Below are 24,759 nucleotides of genomic sequence, written 5' to 3' on the forward strand. Positions count from 1 at the left end.
CAATTGCCAGCCAATGTAGAGGCATTTGTGAATGTATGCGAGAGGGACTTATATGAACGTTTTACCACAGGCAAGTTTGACAAAACTTTTTATAATATGACTCATGAAGAGAATGCTGCTTTAAAAGAACTGAAAGTTAATTCTTATATTTTTATACGCCCTGCCGATAAAGGCGGTGCCACTGTTGTTATGAATTTTAATCATTACATTAACAGTATGTTAGATATGCTTAGTGATATTCATACTTATTTATTAGTTACTGTTATTACTGTTACTAGACAACAGGTTAATAGGTTTATTAGTGAAGTATGGATGATTTTGGAAGATATGTTTTTAAGTAATATGATTGAACAGGATCTATATGAATTTATAAAGATGGAACATCCCATTATACCAATGCTGAATGGACTGCCCAAAATACAAAAAAACACTTACCAAATCACCAATGAGACCTGTGGTGGCTGGTAAAGGGTGGGTTACAGAACCCTTATCTATTTTTGTGGAAAGGGAATTAAAAAGCTTTTTAGACAAAGCTTCAACAGTGCTGAAAGATATAGAGATGTTCCTACAAACATTAGGAGATTGTATTAATAATCTTGATTTGAAGGAAGAAAATGTTGTGCTTGCTACATTGGATATTAATACATTGTTCACCATTATACCCAATGAGTATGGGGTTGAATCGATTAGAAGCTTCTTAACAAAGTTTCATGTTTTAGCTAACATGCAAATACAAGTTATTTCTACTTTAATTGAATTGATTTTGAAATATAATGTGTTTATGTTTGGGGAAGGCACATACTGGCAGAAGCAGGGTGTGGCTATGGGCACACCCTGCGCTAACAGTTATGCCAACCTTGTATTAGCAGAGTGGGAGGACAATGTAATTTTTACTGAACATTTATATAAGGCTAACTTATTATTTTATAAGCGCTTTGTTGACGATATTTTTATTTTATGGGTGGGTGATGTAGATTCACTGAAATAATTCGTCAGATATATGGAGAGTAACAGCATATGCGTTAAATTCACCTTACATAGTTTACATCAGTGGTAGATATTGTTCATAATAACCTTAGAGGAGGTAATTTGAACAACAGAGTGGAATATAAGGAAATGAATTGGATAGCAGCTCTGCAGGCACATAGACTTCCTGGTCTTAATTATACTATACCTTTAAAATCAGCACTCAAAGCTAGACCATTACATCATTGATGAGTATGTATGTGATTGGGTACAGGTTCTTTAAATACCTAATTACTTTTTTCTGTTTTTTGTAGTAGGATCTGATGAAGCATTGTTGCGAAAGCACTTGTCCTGTGATTATTCTGGTGTTTTATTAAGGAAGAGTTTTATCTACAAGAGAATCTGACTTTTTATGCCTGAAACCTTGCTGGATACACTGAACTATTGTGGATTTGTAAATATTTTGGTTGCAGTGAATCCTTTGTTTGTTGGACTGGTAATCTTGGTTGCTAAAATCTAAACTGGCAGTCTGTTATGCTTAAATCAAAAACGGCAGTCCCAGTATTCAAACAGATGTGATGAACAGTAGTCCCAGTATTCAAACAGAGTACAGATGCGCTCCAACGCACGCCCGTCTCTTGACAGGCTGATGGAGCTGACATCATCCCGCACATGATGACATCAGTTCCAAAAGTGCAAAAATGAAAAAGTCTGCAGAATAGATGAAAAAAAAATCAGAAATGACGGGGTGCCACTCGGGAATTGTGGCACCCCTTTATTGGGACCCCAAAACTTGGCAAAAACCAAGTAATTTGGGACAGCTGGGAGGTCTAGTAAGCAGGCAACATTTTCTGAGCTACTCAAGAGTGAATGATAAATACTAACATAGAAAATGAAAATTGATAACATACAGAACAGAAGAATGTGGTATAATAATGTGATGAAACAATATTATTATGTATATCAATGGGAAAATGTTTCAGAAAAAGTGATAAAAGCCATTAAAGTAAGGAAAAAGTGGTGTACTATGATTTTAGAGTGTCAGGATATCCTACTATCAAGACTGGTAATAAGTACATTACTGGTTAAGGGGCAATATGCCATATAAAAAAGTTGAAAGAGTGTATTTATTTTGTGCACAGGAAGAGACAACAGAGCACTTTTTTACAATGTAAAAGAATAGTTAGACTTTGGAAAAAGTTGTGTGAAGAAAAAACTGAGGATATTAATGAAAAAAGCAATATAGATATGACTATAATTATGTATGGATATTGTAAAAACAAGAAGAAAAAATATGTCAGAAGGGTAGATAAGGATTTATTTTATGTAATTTGGGTTATTTGGAATGAAAGAATGAATGAAATTTTGTTTAATGGGAAATGGATTTTGACTGATATATTGCGAATGATTAGATAATGGTTGTAGAAGAAGGAGTGTAGGTCAGTTAAAGAATAACAATGATGATGGTATATAGGAATGTGTAAGCATCATCTTGTAAATATGTATATTATGTAAATAATGGTTTACGTTGCGCTTATTAAAGGACCCCCTACTCTTTTCAGTAGGTGCCATGGGATATTTTACATCCACCTCAGATACCACCAACACAGGGCGATGAGGCCTTGGTTTAACATCTCATTCAAAGAATGATGATATAAGGTGTAGTACTATCAATTCTAGTAGACAACTCCTTCACTAATAGACAACCTACCACTACAAAATGAAAATGTAGTGAGGGACATAGATACTTGGGTTGGTAGCTCCAGAGTACAATGCCTCCTTTGAGATGTATCTCACTAAGCACATAAAACAATTAGAAAGACACCCTTAAAGGTTCCTATTTATCAAGATTACAGGCCTAAATTTCCAGATATACCAAAAGAGGCTGGAAGCTCTATCTGTTTATTTGGTGACTTATATACTTTTGAGATGAGATCTCTGGCTCACTTACCATGCCATTAAAGACTAATCTTCTTGGACCTCCTGTTTCTTTTCAGGTGTAATATCTCCTCCAGTACTAGAACCAGTGACCTTAATCCTGACCAACAGATAAATAAAACATAGAGGAGGGATGGGTTTATAGCCCAGCACATGCCAAACCACTGGACTAAACTTTACCTGCATGTTAAGCAGTGCAACTCATTATCTTCCTTTTGATATAAACTGGCTGATTGGCTGGATATCTGGAAATTTACTCCATGACAGACCAGTGTGGCTCTCATAGGGAAAGGATGTGCAATATTTGGGAAAGTAGCAAGGTGAGAATGGTCATGAGACTAAGTGGCTTTGGAATATCTGTGAATCTCTTATCAAAAAATGGTAAATTTATGCAGAAAAATAGGCAACCCCCTTCCCCAGCATACATCTCAACCTGGAAACATTAAAAATCTAGCCAGGGCCCATGAAAAATAGGTACAAATCTGTATGCTGATTAACATCTAATTTGCTTACATAATTATGTAACTCCACCCACTCCGATGGAATTGTGGGATACCAACTTTCAAACGCAAACTGAAGAACAGACAACCAAAATATGGCACCAGAGTCCCCCTGCATTACCTGGCTATTTCACCCCATTTACCATAAACACTAATGTGTGCATACTGCTTTACTTCTACAATGATTATTTGGATTTTAGTTTCACATTTTACAGCACAACAATGCAGAAACACTAATAGACATCTGGTAAACAAAGCAATGAAAATAGGCTTGGCATTAAAACTTCTCTGCCCTTGAAACTCACATTAATTAAAACAGCATTGAAACCCACACCACATCCAAAGAAAATGCATCTGGCCAGTGGTGGATAAAGATTACCTTTGGGCTGTTTTCAAATCATTGGCCCCTTGCGCACAAAACAAGAACCATACATGTTTTCTTTTCTTTGATACACCTTCCTGACTTTATTAAATTATATTCCTTGTATAATACAACACACTTGTTAGAGCGCATTTTAAATTTATTGTTTGAACATTTTTCCAGTAGGCTGTACTATAGGCAATGAAACAAAATGCATGAACCAATAATATCAAAACTGCCCAATTCAGAAGATTTATATCATAAAAGTCTACTTCTACACCCACACTATAAATACAGCATCAAAAAGGAGGTGGGGACTCTTCTGCATCATAGTTCTGTTTCTCTCACCAAACAGAAGAGTATGACTGATATTTGTAAACAGTGATGCAAATAATGTCAACATATATAACTAATAATATAAATAATGATTATAATGTTATATACAGAATGCATTGTAAACAGAGCAATGTTTAATTAAATCAAGTAAGTGTTTTGCAAAGCCTACCTGTTGCTTTAATTCCAGAGAGTTACCTGGCTGTGATAGTAAGAGCAGGTTTCTTTAATAAGTTATTGGATGCAAAACATGAAGGCTGAGGAAAGCCCAGTAAGAGAAAATATGCCCTTTGTAGAAAGTGACTGGGAGTCTAGAACTTAGGCTCTGGGAAACATCAAATATGGTGAAGAAAGACTATTGAGGAGAAGATGGAAATCATTCCTGCCAGAGGAATCCAGAATGAGATAATGAGAGAGAGAGAGACAGACAGAAACCAAAACACACTGCTCCCCAGCAATTAAGACTGAACCAGGGTTAATTGTTGTACATTTAATTAACCAAAAGATTCTGTTTTGCTTGGAAGAACCTGTCTAATTTGCATCTGTATATAATAAAATGCAAAGCTGCACTAATCTTCCACAATATATATGTAACACACAACTATATATGTATAGTGTGTGTGTGTGTGTGTGTGTGTGTGTGTGTGTGTGTGTGTGTTTGCTATGCAGCCAGTTCCCTACTGTACACCTGCACAAATGTATGTCTTACTTCAGTCACTTCAGAAGTTAAAAATGCAAAAATACATAGCCTAGTTCACTTCAAAAGTAAATGATAGAAGGCTTGAATATCATGAACAATCTTTCCAAATGTTATACATTAACTATAATTCAGTAAGTAAATCCATAAAGTTCAGAAACGTGAATTATATCATAAACAATTCTTCAATACACTGGAACATGAACTGCAAGCAGCTGTAAACAGCTGCAAATCAACAAATTAGAAATGAAAATTTCTAAATATGTGTTTGATACAAGAGTTAGCAAATAAAATAATAGTATTAAAGTAATATGGTGTAACTATATTTTTGAATGTTGCATACCAGTTATATATCAGGAATAAAATATGCAGCTTAAAGATTTTACTTGGTTTTGAAATCAATTAAGTTTGAAAGACAGTTGAATATGAAATGCAGACCATCAGCTGCAAGCAGCTGTAAAAGAAACTATTAGATCTAAAGTGTAAACCTAATAAGTTCTTCGTAAGTAATCTGCTGGTCAAATGTTTAAAAACCTAGCTTCATAAGAATAGCAGTAACAAGAGTAGAATAACAAACTTAACGGACATCATTAGAAATGGAATGTACACAACGTTCAAATGCTCAATGCATGTATCACAGTCCCACAGATTATTTCTAGAGTGACTTATAGTCACATTACTGTTTACAAATATGACACTAAACGGTGCATGTTTCTTTGTTTACAAGTGGCAGTGCAAGAAAGGACACAGACTTAAATTGTGGAAGGTATATCAATTGCCTTATATTCAGTCAACCTACTGGCCCCTCCTAGTTTCATTTTTTTTAAATAACGGTTCTCCTGCTGCAGCGACGTACATGCATAGAGCTTTGACTATGGTTATCTTTAGGCTATTATGTAGTCCTTTCTCCATTCAAAAAGATTTTATTTATGACATATAAGTTAATGAAAGCACAGCTGTCAGTTCCTGCAGCTGGCCATGAACAAAGCAAACAGCATGCACAGACTCAGTCAGTACAAATGAAATTAAATAAAAATCCTACAAGCAAACTCCTGCTTCTAAGTACACTAGTCTAGTAGTACACAGATTTGTTAGCACAAGTGCTGCTGTTTAAATAAAAAGAGAGTTTACACACTCCTGAAGTACAGTTTCTCCTGCTTTAAGGCAAAAGCAGCTGCAGACAGAGTCAGACGTTAAATAAGTAAAACGGGAAAACAAACCAGCCGTTAAACAAGGAAACCTGAACCGGGGGACAAAGCTGACATCATCATGCACACTCTGGTGATGACATCAGGAGAAAAAAAAAAAAGAAAAGAAAATCGGAAATTAAAGGGGCCACGCGGGAATTCGTGGCACCCCAATATTTTGCCCTCAAAACTGTTATTTACCTAGGAATTCGGTACGGTTGAGAGGTCTGTTCCCCAGCAATGATATACATAACCCTTCACAGTGGTATGACAGTTACAGCAGAATAAGCAAGAGCACTGAACTCTTAAAGATTAAAAAAGGTCATCTCAGATATATGCTACCTATTAGAAACAAAATCACCAATGAAAACCAAGTGTCCCAACTAGAAAACAAGCGTATATAATGACAAAATACCAGTAGGACAGCCACGGCAATAAAACATTTCTTTTAATGCTGACATAAACCATAAAATAAGACAAGCGCTTTCACGTATCAAGTACGCTTCATCAGATCCTCTAAAATCAAGTACAAAACCTTCAATTTAAATACAATAGTATAGCCAATCAACAGCCCATAACAATTAAAACTAATTAGGTATCAATTAGACATTAAAAACACAGAATACAAATTTAAACTTTTCTCAGCCTGCGCCCTTTCAAATACAGGCTTAATGGAGATATTATTGTTTATCCCTGGATATTTGTGTGCTTGTAACCTCAGTATCCAGTGAAGTTCTTGTTGTTCAAGAAAGTTATTGGTATCACCCCCTCTGATATTGTTGTACACTGGTTGTAAGATCCTAAACAAAAAATGATGTTCCGGAAATGTCATCACATGCTTGGCCAAAGCATTCAATTCATTCTTTTTATGTATTTCATATAGATGTTTACTTATACATTCCTTCAGCCTCTGAGTGGTTTTGCCCATGTAATAACATGAGCATGTATCACACGTAGCCAAGTACACCAGGTTACTAGTATCACAATCAGCATAGAACCTAGGTTCAAATTTAAACAAAGTATTGGGACAGTTGAATATTTGTTGTGTACATAAATCATTACAAAATTTGCACTTCCTACATGCATAAGTACCTAATCTTTTACTCTCTATAGAGTGTTTGTTCCTCTTATCCTTGCATAAAAGCTGTTTCAAGTTAGCATTATTGCGAAATATAAAATGTGGGGTCTCACCTACAATTCTAGCAGTAGAATCATCAGTGAGCAAGAGTGGCCAATATTTGTAAACAATATCTTTTACCACTTTGTTGATAATAGTATAGTCCGTGGTAAAGGAAAAATATTTCCTATTCCGTGTTTGAACATTGTTGTTGGGTGGGAAAGTAACTATAGCTTCAGACTGCACATTATTAACATGTGTTGTTATATTCCTTTCCACTCTCTGTATCATGTTCTTCTTATAACCTCTATCCAGGAACATGCTTTTCATTTTTTCCATCTCCGAATTAAGGGTTTCACTCCCTTTACATATCCTTTGAACTCTCATATATTGCCTTTTAATAATGTTGGGAAAAATGTGGCGGGGATGCATACTATCATGGCTCAAAAGCCCATTCGGCCAGCATGATTTCCTAAATAATGTGGTATGAACACTCCCATCCTGATTCTTATAGACAGATACATTAAGGAAATCAACACGATCATAGGAGCTAGTAACAGTAAATTTCAAAAAGTCAGTAGTTAATTCTAACTGCTGTATGAATTGAAGTAGAGAGTTATGATCCCCATCCCAAAACATAAAAACATCATCCACAAATCTTCTATATAATTTAACTCTATCAATATACGGACTATTATATAGGTGGCTAAATTCCTAAAAATGCATAACTAAGTTTGCATAGGAATTAGCACAGGGGGTGCCCATAGCGACACCCCATTTCTGCAGAAAAATCTTATCACAGACTAGGAACAAGTTATTACTCAAAATAAGCTCCAGAAATGTACAAACCATCTCAACTTCAGCATTAGAGAAGGCTATTCATTGTAATAAAACACTTCTTATAGCATCTATAACATATTAATTTGGTATACAAGCAAACAGGTTCTTGACATCCATGGTAACCATCAAAAAGGAAGATACATCATTTTTGGCAATATATTCATTAATATCCTTTAAGAAGTGCATAGTGTCTTTCAATATGGTGTCAATCATAGGAACCACCTTCTTTAATTTACCTTCAACATAGACAGAAAGAGATTCAGTAACCCAACCGCCTCCCGACACAATGGGCCTCATAGGGGGTGATACCAAAGATTTATGTATTTTGGGAAATCCCTTAATCACTGGAATAACCGGGTGAGTCACTTTCAAAAAATCAAATAGAGTCTCAGTAATTAATCTAATCATTAATAATTCATCTAGATAATCATACACCCTATTAGTAACTATTCTAACATAAGATCTATCCACTTTGACATACACATCACAAGTTTACATTTGTATTCTGTGTTTTTAATGTCTAATTGATACCTAATTAGTCTTAATTGTTATGGGCTGTTGATTGGCTATACTATTGTATTTAAATTGAAGGTTTTTTACTTGATTTTATAGGATCTGATGAAGCATACTTGATACGTGAAAGCACTTGTCCCATTTTATGGTTTATGTCAGCATTGAAAGAATTTTTTTATTGCCGTGGCTGTCCTACTGGTATTTTGTCATAATATATGTTACCTACAGAAAAGCATCCAACATCACAAATGGATCAAACTAAAAATAAAAACATCAAACAGAAGTTATAGCCCACAACTGAGAAGACACTGAATAATTTCAATATTTTAACAGTGAATGTCATAAACGTAAAAAATGGATAATATTGTAAATACATGAGCTGACAGAGCTACATCCTACTCATAATCAATGACATAGACTATCATATATTATGTGAATAAAAATCTAAATTATGTGTAACTGATTAAAGCCGTGATAGGCAAGCATTCCTGTCTAACAAAAGGACACTAAATTAGAAAATAAGAAATAAATCCACCAACATGATGCTTTTATGCACAAAAGCAAGTCTTTGACCGTATGTGATCATGCACCAACTCTGAGTTTACATACAGTCTGCCTCCTCTGTCCCATTCCAAAAGATAGTCAACATTTCAACACACCTCTGATGTCAGATTGTGTTTAAGTGAAAAGAAGAATGGCAACAGTAATGTATTTCAACCTATTGCTGTCAGATATATATGAACTACCCCCACTCTCAGTAAACAATATCAACTAGCCATTTCACTATGATCATTTAAATGCTCTTTGCATTTACATACTCACTATCTTTGTAAAAGATAGCCACATTTGCTAAGCTTTTCTGATGTGTGATCATGAAGATGGTGAAAGAAACAATAGTCATAGGGGGAATTTAATAAAGTCTACATGTTTTTTCTGTGTAGGCATCACGCCATACTACTTACATGGATGTGAATATTTTTAGATTCAGAAAGCGTTGTAGAGTGGTACACATGCATGCGCCAACACGGAAACTTCCATGGCATGCAAATCACATCATAAGCAGGTGAATATCATGCAAATGAGGCAGGCAGAGCTATCAAGCAAGCAGATAGGCATCTGTTCAGACCCCATATCAGTGTCCATAGTGTACACAGAAAAATTCCATTTACAGGAGTGTAGACAGACAAAAAGGATTGTAAAAATGTAGATATATGGACAGAAATCCTCTGAAAATGTAATACAACATACACATGAGCGAAACTATTATTCTGTGTGTCAGAAAAATTAAAGGAAATAAGTTAAATTATTTTTTTTAATAATCTCATGGTGCACAAACATGCTTTATAGAAAAAAAATTGGAAAAAATTAATATGACAGAAATGTATTACAGGACTTTGCATGGAATCCCCTACAATTGTGCATTGGTGCTGTTGCTAATGTGGTAGGGCTATGAAGTATGTAGTTTCCAGGCTGTGAGCATGGAAACTTATGCAAATGAGGTGGAGTTACTGAATAGCAGAAAGGAGGTATTGTGTCCGCATATCCCCTTCATATAGGCTTAGACCCATGTTGCTGTTTACACAGGATGCAGCTGACATTGGGGGGTGTCCATTGACTTCTAAGCTCATTTCAACTTAGGTGCATGTGTTGGTGTAGTTCACCACCTGGCTGAGCATGTCCTTTTAAGGGGATGTGTCCACTAACTTCTAAGCTCTGTTTAGCTTCAATGTGTGCATTTGTGTGGCGAGCTGCCTTTCTGAGTGTGTCTGGAAACCAAATGTATTCAATTAGTTTTGACCTTTGTTTAAGCTAAAATAGGGCCATGAAATTATGTTAATTATATTGTAGGCAGATGGAATGCATCATAATTAGCCAATCACACATTCACCTACAGCAGAGCTCTATAAAGTATGCATACATGCATACACCCTACATTCTGATTTTTCCCCAATACTCTGGACCATTGGAGTACAGACTTGGGAATTTTAACTGAGATAATGCTATGGGCTGCTGCAGGTCTGCTACACCTGTATGTGCTAGATGCTGAAGTGAGTGCTGCTGCTTCTGCTGACAATAAACCTAGACAGAGATAGAGAAAAGTGCTCAGGCCCAGGGTAATCCAGGACCTACATGAGCTGGAGATTGCAGAGAGCTACAGGGTGGACAGAGACATACTACAAGACCTCACTGAGCTCTGCTGCCCTCAACTCAGTCCCAGAGCCAACAGAGGGGAACCCATCCAGTGGAAACAAAGGTATGTGTAGCCTTTAGGATACTAGCTACAGGTACTTTCCAAAGACCAATTGGGGACATGATGGGGATCTCACAGGCATCAGCATCTAGGGTACTCCACCATTTCCTGGATGCCATGCTACCACATGCCATTGAGCACATTTTTTTCCCCTTACTGCTGAGGTGAGAGCCAGCAATATGCAACACTTCTATTATATAGCACACTACCCTGAAGTACTGGGTGCCATAGATTGCACTCATGTACACATCGAGGCACCACTCAGTGAGGAGAGCAGAATCCACATCAACTGCAAGGGGTACCACTCCAACTGCCAAGTCATGTGCAATGCCCAGGGGATTATCATGAATGTGTGTGCTAGCAGCCCTGGCAGTTATCACAACTCCCATATCTGGCACACACCACAGCTGTACCAGATGCTTGCTAGGGGGTACATCCCACACGGCCATTTTCTGAGGGATGCTGGCTACACACTGGAACCATGGATGATGACACCCATTAGAAATGCACACACACCAAAGGAAGAATGCCATAATGAGGCACACACACAAACTAGGAACATTATAGAGCATAAATTTGGGCTTCTGAAGTCACGGCTCCAACGCATTGATATATCTGGTAGAGCCAGCCACATGTGCACATATGTTCACAGTATGTGCTATGCTAGACAATCTGATCCTGTGGAAACAGCTGCAGCAGGATCAGCAAAAGGAAGGGATACACAGCCCCCACCATAGCCTAGGTCACCACAGCCACATGAGGACTAGGAGGAGGGCACCCCTGATGATGTCCCTGTAGACAAACATAGGTGTGTCCAATACACCCTGGCTTTGACTAACAGAAAACACATAGCACATTCACTGACAACCTAGGGCCCTAGGGACTGACACCTTACTCCTACTCACATGCATATATTAAAATTGATTCCTGGCAACCCATACAACCTGTACATATTCATGAATTGGCTGTGTAATACTTGTATCAGGCAGAGTCAGCCCTGCATTTGCAAAGTAAGTCTCTAACATACACACTTCTTGTAAGGATTACTAATATTGTATTGTATGTATGGATCTGCTGCATTTATGCAAGGAAATATAGTGGGCTATTTGGACAGAAGTAACATCTACATGGAACTACAGATACCCAGTCCACTAGTATGTGTTCCTTCATATTCCCTAGGCCTCATGGTTTTAATATTCACTACATCAGTCAAGGGAGATGTTAAACAGTGGGGTCACATGATATTTGGAATACTGTGTATCCCAGAAGAACATGTGGTGTTGCTCCCCCACACCCAAAACAGCAGTTTTCCCATATAACTGCTTTAACAGTAAATCATCAATTGTATAACAGCAGTCCAGGAAATCTCAGGGCAGAAACATAGAAATTAATCACACATTGTATGTTTACTTAAAGCAGAAATAAGAATGTGCATATGTCTGCTGTTGATTGTGTGATTAATGACTCCTTTCTGTCTGGCATCTTGTGTAGCTCAGTGGACTAGGGAAGTTAGTACGGGTGATGGTGTTCATGATTCAAATCTGGAAGTAGCCACATCTTTTGCATGTGAGGTATTATTATGTTGGTGTTTTCACAGACTGTCAGTCTGTGTGTGATGTAACATTATGACCCTCTGTCACATATTAATTACATCAGACAGCTAGAGAATGCCATGGATATTTTGAGTGAAGTGTAGTAGTGTAGAAACAGAGACAGATGTCATTGTCTGTAATACACACATTCCAGACTGGAGTACAGGTAGGTGTTGGCTGGAGTCAGTTTATAAGTACTGACAGTCCCACCAGGCATGCCCATACACTTAGATAAACTGAGCGCAATTATGTTACCCCTTCATCAAAATGACCTGTTATGTATAGACATGTCTATACATACATACATATTTGCATATATATATATCCGTCTGTCACTATCTCTCTCTCGCATACATAGTATATCTATCTCTATGTATTTTCAAATATATATATATATATATATATATATATATATATATATATATATATATATATATATATATATGTTCATAGGTTCATAGGGAGGTACTAGGCTATTGGCCCTAGGGCCTATATAAGCCTAGCCAAAGGTATCCTGGCTTTCGCCACCCAAGAAAATTATTTTCCTGTGCCACTGTCGAGCAGAGCCACAGAAGTGATCCCCGGGGTGAATTTCCTATCTCCCATCCAATCATCAAGATATTTCTTGAAGAGTGCTAATGAGGATCTTTCTTTGATATAGATAGGTAGTTTGTTCCAAAGTATGGGAAGTCTCTGGGACAGGAATCTATCCCTCCAGCATGTTCTGTTTATTGTGGTGACAAGGTTTAGGTCCCTAGACCATGTAGCTCGTAGTGATTGGGATTTCTTTAAGTAGAGCATGTCTAAAACCTCTGGGTTTGAAATAGCTTTGTGTGTTAGGCAGAGATCACCTCTGAGTAGGCGGTATGCAATGGAGTAAAGCTGCAGTTTTTTTAAACCGTCTGCATAGGGCATCTATTTGAGGCCAGTAATCCTCTTTGTGAGGTATTTCTGCGGCCTTTCCAGTTGTTGTAGATGTCTTGTGAGGTACATACCAAAAGGGGCATTTTACTCTATAATGGGTCTAATGAGTGACGAGTAGAGGGGAACAATGACCTCTTTTTTCCTGGTTGAGAAACCTTTTGTGATGAGGTGTGCCACGTAGAAGGATTTCCTGACTACTGTGGTGATGTAATTATCAAAGGAGAGACTACTGTCCACCTGTGTCCCAAGGTCTCTTATCACACTTTCAGTGTTAAGTAGACTACCGCCTATGTGGTAGTTCATGGGTACTGAGTTTTTACCAAAAGGGATGACAATGTACTTTTTGGCATTGAGCTTGAGGCCATGGCTTTGACACCAGGCATCTGTCTCAGCAAGGCCCTTTTGTAGGATGTCCACATCTTTTGGAGTTTTGATTATGGCTCCTAGTTTGCAGTCATCTGCTAACTTCATTAGCCAAAGACCTTCTGTGTTGGCCTGTACTTCAGAGAAGTAGATACCAAAAAGGAGAGGACCCAGGACTGAACCCTGTGGTACTCCACTTGTCACTGGTCTGAAGTTGGATTTGGAGTCTGCTACTTTCACAGTGTGGGTTCTGTCAGTGAGCCAGTTGGTAACCCATCTTGTGACCTAGTTTAGTGAGTTTATCTATAATTCCAGAGTGGGGGATGGTGTTGAAAGCCTTGGCGAGATCTAGATAGGCTGTGGGAACCACCTTACCCTCATCTACGGCTTTGGTGACTGCTTCAAAGAAGTCTGTCAGGTTTACGAGACATGATCTGTCTTTTACAAACCCAAACTGGGTAGGGTCCTGAGTTTGGAGATTACCAATGTCATTGTTTATAAGTTCCATGATGATACGTTCCATAGGCTTGCAGACCAGGCTGGTTAGGCTAATGGGGCAGTAGTTTCCCAGGTCTGTGGTGGCTCCCCCTTTGTGGAGTGGGATAACTGTCACTGTGCCCCATTCAGGGGGCACATAGCCTGAGGTGAGGCTATGATTGAACATGGTACTTAGGTGGGGTGCCCGTTCATTTTGTAGTTCATGTAGAACACAGCCTGGGATGTCGTCAGGTCCCATGGATGCTGTGTTCTTGGCTTTGGATAGTGTTTTTTTTTACCTGCGCAGCCGTGATTACAGGAACTTTGCATTCTTCTGGTATAGAGATGGGCCCTTTAGGGGATGACAGGGGGGTAAAGTGAGCACTGAACCTATCTGCCAGGATGTTGGCAATATCAGTTGGCTCTGTATATTTAGTGCCATTGTGCTGTAACTCAGAGCAGATCTGAGTGTTGCCATTGAGATTCTTGACATAGCTATAGAATGCTTTGTGGTTGCCTTTAGAGTCAGTGGCGATTTTGTTTTCATAACTAGCTTTGGAGGATTTTATGAGGAATCATAGCTTCTTACTGAGGCTGATCAGGGAGTTTCTCCAATCATGGGATTTTACTCTTTTTTGCAACAGTTTCTTTCTTCTGTTGTAGAGTTTGTTTATGGCAGGGGACCACCAGATTGGCTTCCTTTTTTTGGAGGATAGCATCTTGGTTCTGTTAGGGATTGCACAATCCATACACTTGTATAAGTGCTTATAAAGTGCATTTGTGTAGGATTCAGCAGTCATACCTCTATTGTCCGTCAGCATCGGTATTGTGAAGTTTGCCACTTCTGTCTTAAGCATGAAATTGGCTTTGGAGAATTTTTTTACTGTGGTTTCCCTAATGGGGGTACGGCAGGGATGTGGATGTCTAGGGTGATTAGCTTTTGGTTGGATCTGACCAACGAGGAATTGACCTCTGGTGTGGAGCACCAGTTGCCCATGTTGGTAATAACCAGGTCTAGGATATTGCTGCCCCTGGTGGGGTGTGGATAAGTTGATCCATGGCTTTGGAATTTATGAATTCCAGAAAATGTTGAGCACAAGAATTGGTACATGAGTAGTTTTCCTAGTTAATGGTAGGGTAGTTGGAATCGCCCATTATTAGGGTGTTAGGTTGTACCGTAATATTTTCCAGTGTATTAAGAAATGAGGAGTGGGAATCCTGGGGCATGGTGGGGGATTTGTAGCTAGCTACAATTTGGATTGCGGTCTTGCCCAGACTTAGTTGCACTTGATTAATCTCAGATGCATTATGCTGAGCAACTAGCCTGGAGGTGTGGATATCCTTAATGAATATATATATATATATATATATATATATATATATATATATATATAACAACTCAGTCTCTTCTCATTTATCTACATAACACATATACATATCATATACACACAGCTACATTTATATATACGTCCTTGTTATATACATAAATATGTGTGTGGATGTCTGTATTGTCCTATATACCATAATAACGGTGAGTAAAGCTGCTCTATCACACATCTATAATGTTGCTCAAATGACCCAAAGTAAGGATCAACAGTACATAATGCACTTACCTACAGACCTCTGTGCCTGCTGGATGTCACCACATAGACAGCAACAGGTGAGCAGGTAGAGTAATGTATAATGTTGTCTACGCACACATGGACAGGGCACATTGTTCCTGCCCACAGGCTCTCCCATCCAAGTGCAAACAGGCACATATAGACATACTGGTAACTGTAGACACATCACTAGGATACTAACAGTTATCTCATTGCTAGGATACCAGATGCAGATAACAGTATGACACAATATCACTCTGCAGGCCACAGATGCAATCCACAAGTAGCTTGTCTCTAATCATATATATACAACAGACATCAGCTGTGGCACATGCAATAAGTACTGTGATCTATAGTGTGTAAGATGAGATAGGCAGGGGTTCTAATGTCATTCCAGGCCACTTGGCCAAAACAATTGAGAAACTCTCAGTGGTTATCAAACTGCAATGGTTATGCACATTTTGGCACTGTAAGTTGCTGCTGGCTTCCAAACTGTCCTCTTCTAAAAGGCCTGATAATGTCATCTACCTTAAGACTACCAGCTGCCATTAACGTATCACACTTAAGCTGTGGCTCATGCGATAAGTATTGTCATCTATAGTGTGTAAGACTAGATAGTTAGGGGTTCTAATCTCAATCTAGGCTACTTGGTGTGTGTGTGTGTGTGTGTGTGTGTGTGTGTGTGTGTGTGTGTGTGTGTGTGTGTGTGTGTGTGTCCATATGGCATAAATATGATCAACTTAGAAAGAGATAGGGTTTTGCAGTATTTTATTTGTAGCAGATAATGTGGCCCTCCAAATGCCTGACCACAACTAAGCCTGCTGATATCATTAAGCATATGTCTTAAACCGATATAGTACTAGCAGACATGAGGTGTGTTGCCTGCATTACATACTGTGATCTGTAGTGTATACCATTACATAGGTAAGTGTTCTAATCTACATACAGCCAACTTGAACTATGAGTGTGCTATGCCGTGTCCTGTAAGCAGTAATTGGAAGTGGTGCTATCCTCAATGTAGCCATGTTTGTGTGTGTGTGGCTATTAGAGCATTTTACATCAACATATGGAACTATAAGACATTTGAACTTCACTAGCATAATGGCCATACAACCCTCACAATCCTAGACAACTTTATACCATTATTTACATTATCAGCACATATTGCCCTAGTCCAAGATGGACACAGACATAAACCCTGCTGTGAAATGACAGTCAGCCAGCCAATCATACAGATGGCATGTGCTGAGGTGCACTGAGGTGCTCTGTTTGCCATTAGGTAGGGTTCTGTTTCAAATGTGTGTTAAAGTCTGCTAGACAAATCTCTCCCACCAGCATGTATTACTAAAGTCACATACTAGGTTAATATTCTTAGATTGATTAATCCATCTACTATAACACCTACAGATATGCAGCATGTACAATCAAGCAGGGTTACACATTGACCATTATGCAAGGCAGAGATCACTTCTGAGTAGTCTATATGCCACAGGTACAGTGACATTCATTTTAGATGATCCCAATTGAACACATACTGAAGACGTGAAGTTCCCTTGTGATAGACCATATTGTTGTGTGCAATCGCCAGTACTGCTTGGAAAGGTACATTACCAAATGGCATTGCACTCAGATATTGGCATGCTGAGGTAAGAGTACATGGAGGTTATGAGTATGTCAATTATGGGTGACTGTGCCATCAGCTATGACATATGATTCCCGTCATACCACTGGGGAGACATGGTGATCTCAGGCACATTAGGTGTAAACCTGTGTAGCCAGGTCTGTGTGCCCAGTTCTTTCACCCCTGAGTATGTACATCACATGTTGCAACTGATGTGCTACTTACCAGATACATAGGTGTTAGTGATGGAACTGATACTACATATATATTTGCATGGAGTTTATGGCCATTAGTATGTCAACAGGAATGTATTTGTTCATCAATACTGTCTTGTAGGATATTGACATAACTCACAGATTATATAAGTGCTCACAGTTTGCAGGCATCAGCCACCATTGTTAGCCACAGACATTCAGTATTTGCTTGCATCATGGTTAAGAATATGCCAAGCAGTAGAGGACCCAGGACTGAGACCTGTTGAACACTGCTGCTTACAGATCAGCTATTGGAGGCAGATGTCCCTATGTTGAGTATGTGTGCCATCAATGGGTCACTTAGTCACCCCTACAATGATAGTACCAGGGAGAACCAGAAGAATTCAACAACCACTTTATCATGTACCAACTCAAGTTAAGCGCTTTCATCCCACAACCATTACAAAGGTACTTCTTCAGAACTAAAAACCATCTAACATCACAAGTTAAAATACCATAGCAAAAAACAATCTGTCTAGCTATCTATTAGCATAATTGACCCATTAAATAAAACTTAATTAAAAAACTTTAACCCTCTAGGTGCCTACATTTCATCAAACAATTAATACTGGTATATTCATTCAGCCCAGGAAAAACAAAGGCATTTAACTGTAATTACCACTTTAATTCACATAATTCAAGATGCTCAGGTAATAATTTATCCTGAACATCAAGGACAATCTGCTGTATTGCAAAAAACCCAAATTCATGATCTTTATACTCTACCACATGTTTACATAACGCATTAGTTAATTTTCCATTTCTAATATCAGCAAAATGCTCATACATTCTTTCACGTAAACGTCCAGAAGTTTTTCCTATATAAAATGCAGGACACTGTAAGTATTTTGCTAAGTACACACCATTCTTATATTGACAGTTAAAATGCCCTTGTATTGAAAAATAAAAATCACAAAGTTTAAAATCTAACTCCCGCAGGTATTATATAAGGGCATTGTTTGCACATCCCGTATTTAAAATTACCTAATGCCTTATTACTGTTGTTAAGGCTAATATGCAATGGTTTTCTACTTTCTAACATGTTTTTGAAGGACTGGTCCTTTTTGAACACTATAGCTGGCTTAACACCCAACATACTCATCACAGTTTGATCAAGGGTAAAAAATTTCCAATTTTTATTTAAAATTTTTACAACAGCCAGACTGTCCTTGTTAAACACCATAATAAAGGAAAAACTTCATTTTTCTGTTCTCATCCCAATTTTTATCTGATTTACACAGTGGAGAACTCTATCCTGGTTCCTATAATCATGTCCAGTAGCCTTATGGCTTAAAATGGGTTTAAAAATCCAATTTCTTCTTTTCAATACAACCTCCTTACTAACATTTTCCAATAAAGTGTTAGGGTAGCCCCTTTTCCTCAACTTATCAAATATAAAATCAATCTCAGTTATAAAGTCCACTTCACTGAAGACCATCCTAGCTGCTCTCACCAACTGTCCTTTTACCACCAATCTCTTTTGGTAAGTACGATGGCAACTAGTGTACTCCAAATATGAAGTGGAAAATGTAGGCTTTCTATAAAAATCTAGAATTTAATTTTTTATCTACAGGATCGATAAAAATTTCAACATCCAAATAACAAATCATTTGATTATGGAATATATGGGTAAATTCAAGAAATTCAGTAGTACAATTGATATAATTTAAAACCTCATCCAATAAACTTCCAGTTCCAGACCAAACCAAAAACAAATTGTCCAGAAACCTAGTATAATATTTAATAAACCTTGAATATTTACTTTTAAAAATAAATTCAGATTCCTATTGAGACATAACATAGTTGGCATGGCTGGGGGCACACACTGCCCCCATAGCTACACCAAACAGCTTGTTTAAAGTACTGTCCCTCAAAAAAGACAAAATTATTGTGAAGAATGACCTCGATTAAGGTGACAATTAGGTTAATATGATCCTGTTTGAATTTTGTAGTCTCAAATAACTGTATTTCTAGCCAGTGTAACCTCATATCATGTGGTATTACTGAAAATAGTTTTTTAACATCAATAGTGACAAAGAACATGTCATCAAAAACTTAAACATTATTCAAAGTGGATAAAAAATCCCAAGAATCCTTGCAAATATATTTCAATTCCTTTAAACCCTCCTTTAAATAATAATGAACCACTTCAGCCATAAAAAAGGTTTTGGATCTTTTACCAATAACTATAGGCCTAAATGGAGACTAGCCTAAATCTTTGTGGATTTTAGGGATCCCAAAAATATTTGCTATTACTGGAAACTCATTTTTCATATAGTTATATTCCTCAAGGTTAACCTGACCCTGGAATAACATGTCAGGCATAGTATTGATTTTTGAAAAGCAATATTAATCTCATTTTTGGAAACCTCAGAATATGTTCCATACATAAATATAATATTGATGGTATTGCAATAATCCACCTTTTCCATAATGACCATACTATTTCCTTTATCTGGTTTTATAACTCATATTTCTTTATCATCCACAATATCAGTTAAAAGAGCCTTTTTTATGGTCAAATTGTCTTGACCCCATCATGTTTTTTTTCTAGCCATTTGCCTAAAATCCAGTTCACACGCCCTCTCAATAATGTGAACCAAATTATGCACAGGAGAGTTAAAAGTACTCATTCTTTTTCAAACAGTGTGAATAGGCATGCTCAAACCTGTCACTAGAATTAAACCACAAACATAGATTTATTTTTCTTGTATATAGTTTTAAATCCAATAACAATTCAGCTATTTGCCCTCTACAAGCCAGAACAAAACTAAAACATTTTTCCAAAATACTGGCATGGGCCTGAGATATACATTTGTTAGAATAATTATAAACCTTAAAATCACTTGCACTGTTTAAAATTATCTCAAGACCAATAGCTTTAACAGAAAATACCAGTTCATTGTCAACAAATTCGCCCAAGGATTCAAAACATCCTGAGGCCAAAGGATACCCTTTCATATTAAAAGAGTTCAAGTCAATAGATGCATCAAAAATGTCAATAGCATTGCCAAAATTACCTCTCAATGTTAAATTATCATTTTTTAATGTTTCCTCTGCTGCCATCCTCCATATTTCCTCTTTGGGTGAGCCTCCTGTGCTAAATAGTCCTGATGCATTGGATTCACATCCTGATTCCTGTGAAAATCCAAATTAATGGCTTCTACTCCTTTCTTATTGTTTTTACTTTGATTCATATAGAACACCTCACTCCCTCCATTGATGGTGGACTTAGGTGTTCGTCATGAGAATTCTGCTGGATTTGAGCCCTCAGAGATGATGTCACTTCCTTGTGCCGGTTCCCATGATCTTGATTGGCCAACGACAGTTGGTTGTATGGTTATCGGTTCTCACAGGATAGGCATGATCATTTGCATACGCGTCTATATCTCTTTTCAGCTTTTTCATTTTCTGGAGAAAAATATTATTGAAAATCTTATCCACCCTGGGAAAATGTTATAGTTGGTTTTGTAATGCTCAAAAAGCCCATCATTGCAGGTAGCATTATTCACTGATTCTAAAATCTTATTCAGGCTCTCCATTACAGTCTCATTATTTCTTATCACTAGTAGCATCATTTCCATACCCAAGCTATCAAAAATAGAGTGTAGTTCCTTTATAAAATTAGAATCAGAGGAACCACCGTTCCTGTCAAACCTTTGGGTACTTGCTTTAATTCAATATTTGTCTGCAAGTAAATATTCTCAAGTTGCAACTTTTTGTATTTTAACAGTGTATTATTGAAAATCTTTAGATTGTCTATCAAGGATACCCCCTCAGTCTGAGCATTGCAGTTACTTTGTTGCTGGTCAAATAAAGCATTTTGATTGAAACAAAATGGATTGTGTCTCCATCCTGCAGTTCTGTTGTTCCTCTAGTCAGTAAACTACTCTGTTGCTCACACATGGTGGCAGAGGCAGCCAAAGGAGTAGCTTGCATTAGGGGTAAGCCAAAACTAGTAAGTCCATTAGATACAGTCAAAGGTACTCAAAGTGCTCTTATATGATTAGAATGATCAGCTAACTGTTGACTGACTTGTAATAATAAAGTCAAATAACCATGCACCGCAAATCTCTGATGAGTCTGATACCCTTGATAAGTGTAAGCATGGGTCTGGGAGATGAACCATTTACAGGTTACCTGTTTGCATCAGAGACATAGGTGCAAACCAGGGATGAATTTCCAGTTTCTCATCCAATTGTCCAAGTTGCACTTGAATTGGATTAGGGAGGAACTCTGTTTCACATGGATGGGGTGCCTGTTCATAGATGGGGTAGTCTCTGGGATACATACCTATCTCTCCAGCCAGTCCTATTTATATCACATGCAAGGTTTAAGTCTTTAGAATTGATAATTCTGGTACTGTTTGTTTTGTGGATATGCAGGAGGTCCATCAGAGTGGGGTCTGGCAATGGCCTGTATGCCGGGCATAGATCTCCCCTCCAAAGCCTGTAGGAGACAGAATACAGGGATAAGGTCTGAATACAACATATTACTTACACCCTGTATTCTTTTAGTGAGGAACCTCTGTGGAAGTTCCAGTTATTGGATATGCCTAGTTAGGTGCATACCAAAGGGGACATTGTACTCAATGATAGGTCTGATGAATGCTGAATACAGTGGAACAATGACTTCCTTGGACTTAGATGCCATACCTTTGTTTATAAGTTGTGCAACATAGAATGATTTCCTCACCACTGGAGACGCGTGATGATCAAAGGTTAGATTGCTATGTGTGTTCCTAATTCCCTGACTACTGGGTCAATTCTAAGGGGTGTGTTGTCAATATGATAGTTACCTGGGATGGATGACTTCCCAAAGGATATTATTATGCATTTCTTGGCATTTAGTTTTAGTCCATGACTCTGACACCAGTTGTTTGTCTGTGTTAGCACCTCCTAGAGAACATTTGTGTCAGTGTGAGATTCAATGACAGCTCCTAATATGAAATCATCTGCAAATGTAGTCAGCCAGTGACCACTGACATTGGTCTTGACTTCTGAGAAGTAAATGCCAAAAAGGAGCTGTCCAAGGACTGATCCCTGAGGGTCTCCACTTGTGACTAGCCTCTTTGTAGAGGTGGACTCCCCAGTTCTAACTTCTTGGGTCCTGTCTGTCAGCCAGTTGGCTATCCACTGAGTGACATATGGGGTTGTACCTAACCTCTTGAGTTTGCCAACAATGCCCGAGTGGGGTATTGTGTCAAATGCCTTGGCAAGGTCAAGGTAGGCAGTGTGAATGATTTTGCCCTCGTCCACTGCTTTGGTGATCTTCTCAAGGAAGTCCACTAGGTTGAGTAGACATGATCTGCCCATTATATATAGCTCCATTTAGCTGAGCTTAGCAAAGCTGGGTGACGTGCAGCATCGTGCAAAAAATATATAAAGAAAATAAAAATGGGGAGATAGAAAAGTTGTGAAATGGGGTGCAAGTGAGGAGAAACATCATTAAAGGCAGGTAGGTAAGTGTAGGAAGGATGTAGGAAAGAACCATAGCTATCCATTTCTTATACAGCAACAACTGTGCACTTTGACAGAATTTGTAGATGACTTTGGACTCTCACCCCAGAGAGAGGGATGAGAACAACATAACTGCATTGTTAAGCCAATTGGACCAAATTATGCATGTTCAGTAGACATGTGTGCAAAATGGAGAGCTATGTATGGGACGATATTTTTTTGGGGGGACGAGTGCCCATTTTTTCTTAAGGTGAGAGTGGAATGTTGGGGAAGGGACATAGGTACATGTGGGGAGGTAAGTTGGGTAAGTGAGGAAGCTTTTGCAGACAGACAAGACAGCAGACAGGGGTGGTGTGTGACACAAGATGGGGTAAACACCTTGGATGGGGAGGGTGTTGTGGAATCACAGTCCAATGTGCCTCCATAAGGTAGCAGCATGAATCACATCCCCATCCATGTGACTGTTGGCACTGTTCTGTCACTGCCCCAAGGATGGCAGTGCTGGAGGCTGGGTTCCAGGGTTAGCCTACCCCACCAGGGTGTCTGCCATGCCTCCATCTGATGTAGGTGTCATCCAAACCCATGGAAGATGATCCCATGCACCAAACACAGCAGTTCATCATGGGTAACAACTCCCCCTTCACCACCACTCCCAGAGGGGGGCTCATCCCTGTCCCATGGGGAGGTACTACCCGATGCGGCAGGTAGTGCAGGGGCAGCAGAGGAGGCACCACCAGGCTAGGTTCCAGATGTACTGTGACCTGGTGCCATGGCTGGAGGAGGCAAGGTAGGTGGATCATGAGGAACCATACGACCTTGACACACTGTAGTAAAGCATTTATAACAATAAGTTAAGGTTAGTAATAACCAAACCAATGTTAGTATTAACAGAATGGAACATAATATTGATTAATCCAAATACATATTAAAGTATATTATGTGTAACACAGCATTAAGTAATGCAACAGTAAGTATGTTAGCTGCAAGCCAGTATGAAATAACCCATAAGGCCAACAAAACAGTTTAACAAAATATGTTAATATTAAATCATAATAATAAACAAAAATAATAAATTAAAGAAGATAAGGGATGGGAAGAGAGAGAAAAACATACCATTAGTGACATTGCAGATTATGTCCATAAAAAGACTCGTAATGCATACTTCTCCAGGTGTGCAGTATCAGTTTTGAGTACAGTGACTACAATTCTTCTATAGCTGATGTAGCACGTACATACCTCTCAAGCTGTTAGCATGAGACAGTATGGGCCAAGCACTAACAAATGCAGGTACACAACTACACAGAGCAGTTTCACATAATGTGCACGTACATAACTACCAAGGTGTTCTGTAAATGGATTTGAAAATATATTGCATTGCATGTAATTATTTATCTGGTAATTATGGACCAGACAGATTAGGAGGCTGTAATTTCATTATGAAAAATCATGACAGTTGAGAGGTATGTTTGCATATCTTAAGTATACTAGACAGCTATCATGCCTTAGTTGGAATGCATGTGAGTAGAATCCAAAAGCTGTGACTGCAGGTGACAGCTGAAAATAATGTAACAATTGACTGCAGCAACTTAGAACAGACATGCAATGAATACAGCACTACTGCAAATATTAAGACAGATTTAGTTAGGACACCACAATCCTGCTTAACACTTTATTGGTACTGGTGTTAATTATCCGGGAAGTCTACAGTGGGCTACCTCACCCATATACCTTTTGTTCCTGGAGTGGGAGGAAAAGAGAGCATTAT

This window comes from Protopterus annectens, chromosome 2.part1 (assembly GCF_019279795.1).
Source record: "Protopterus annectens isolate FY-2018-M chromosome 2.part1, PAN1.0, whole genome shotgun sequence".
NCBI lineage: Eukaryota > Metazoa > Chordata > Ceratodontiformes > Protopteridae > Protopterus > Protopterus annectens.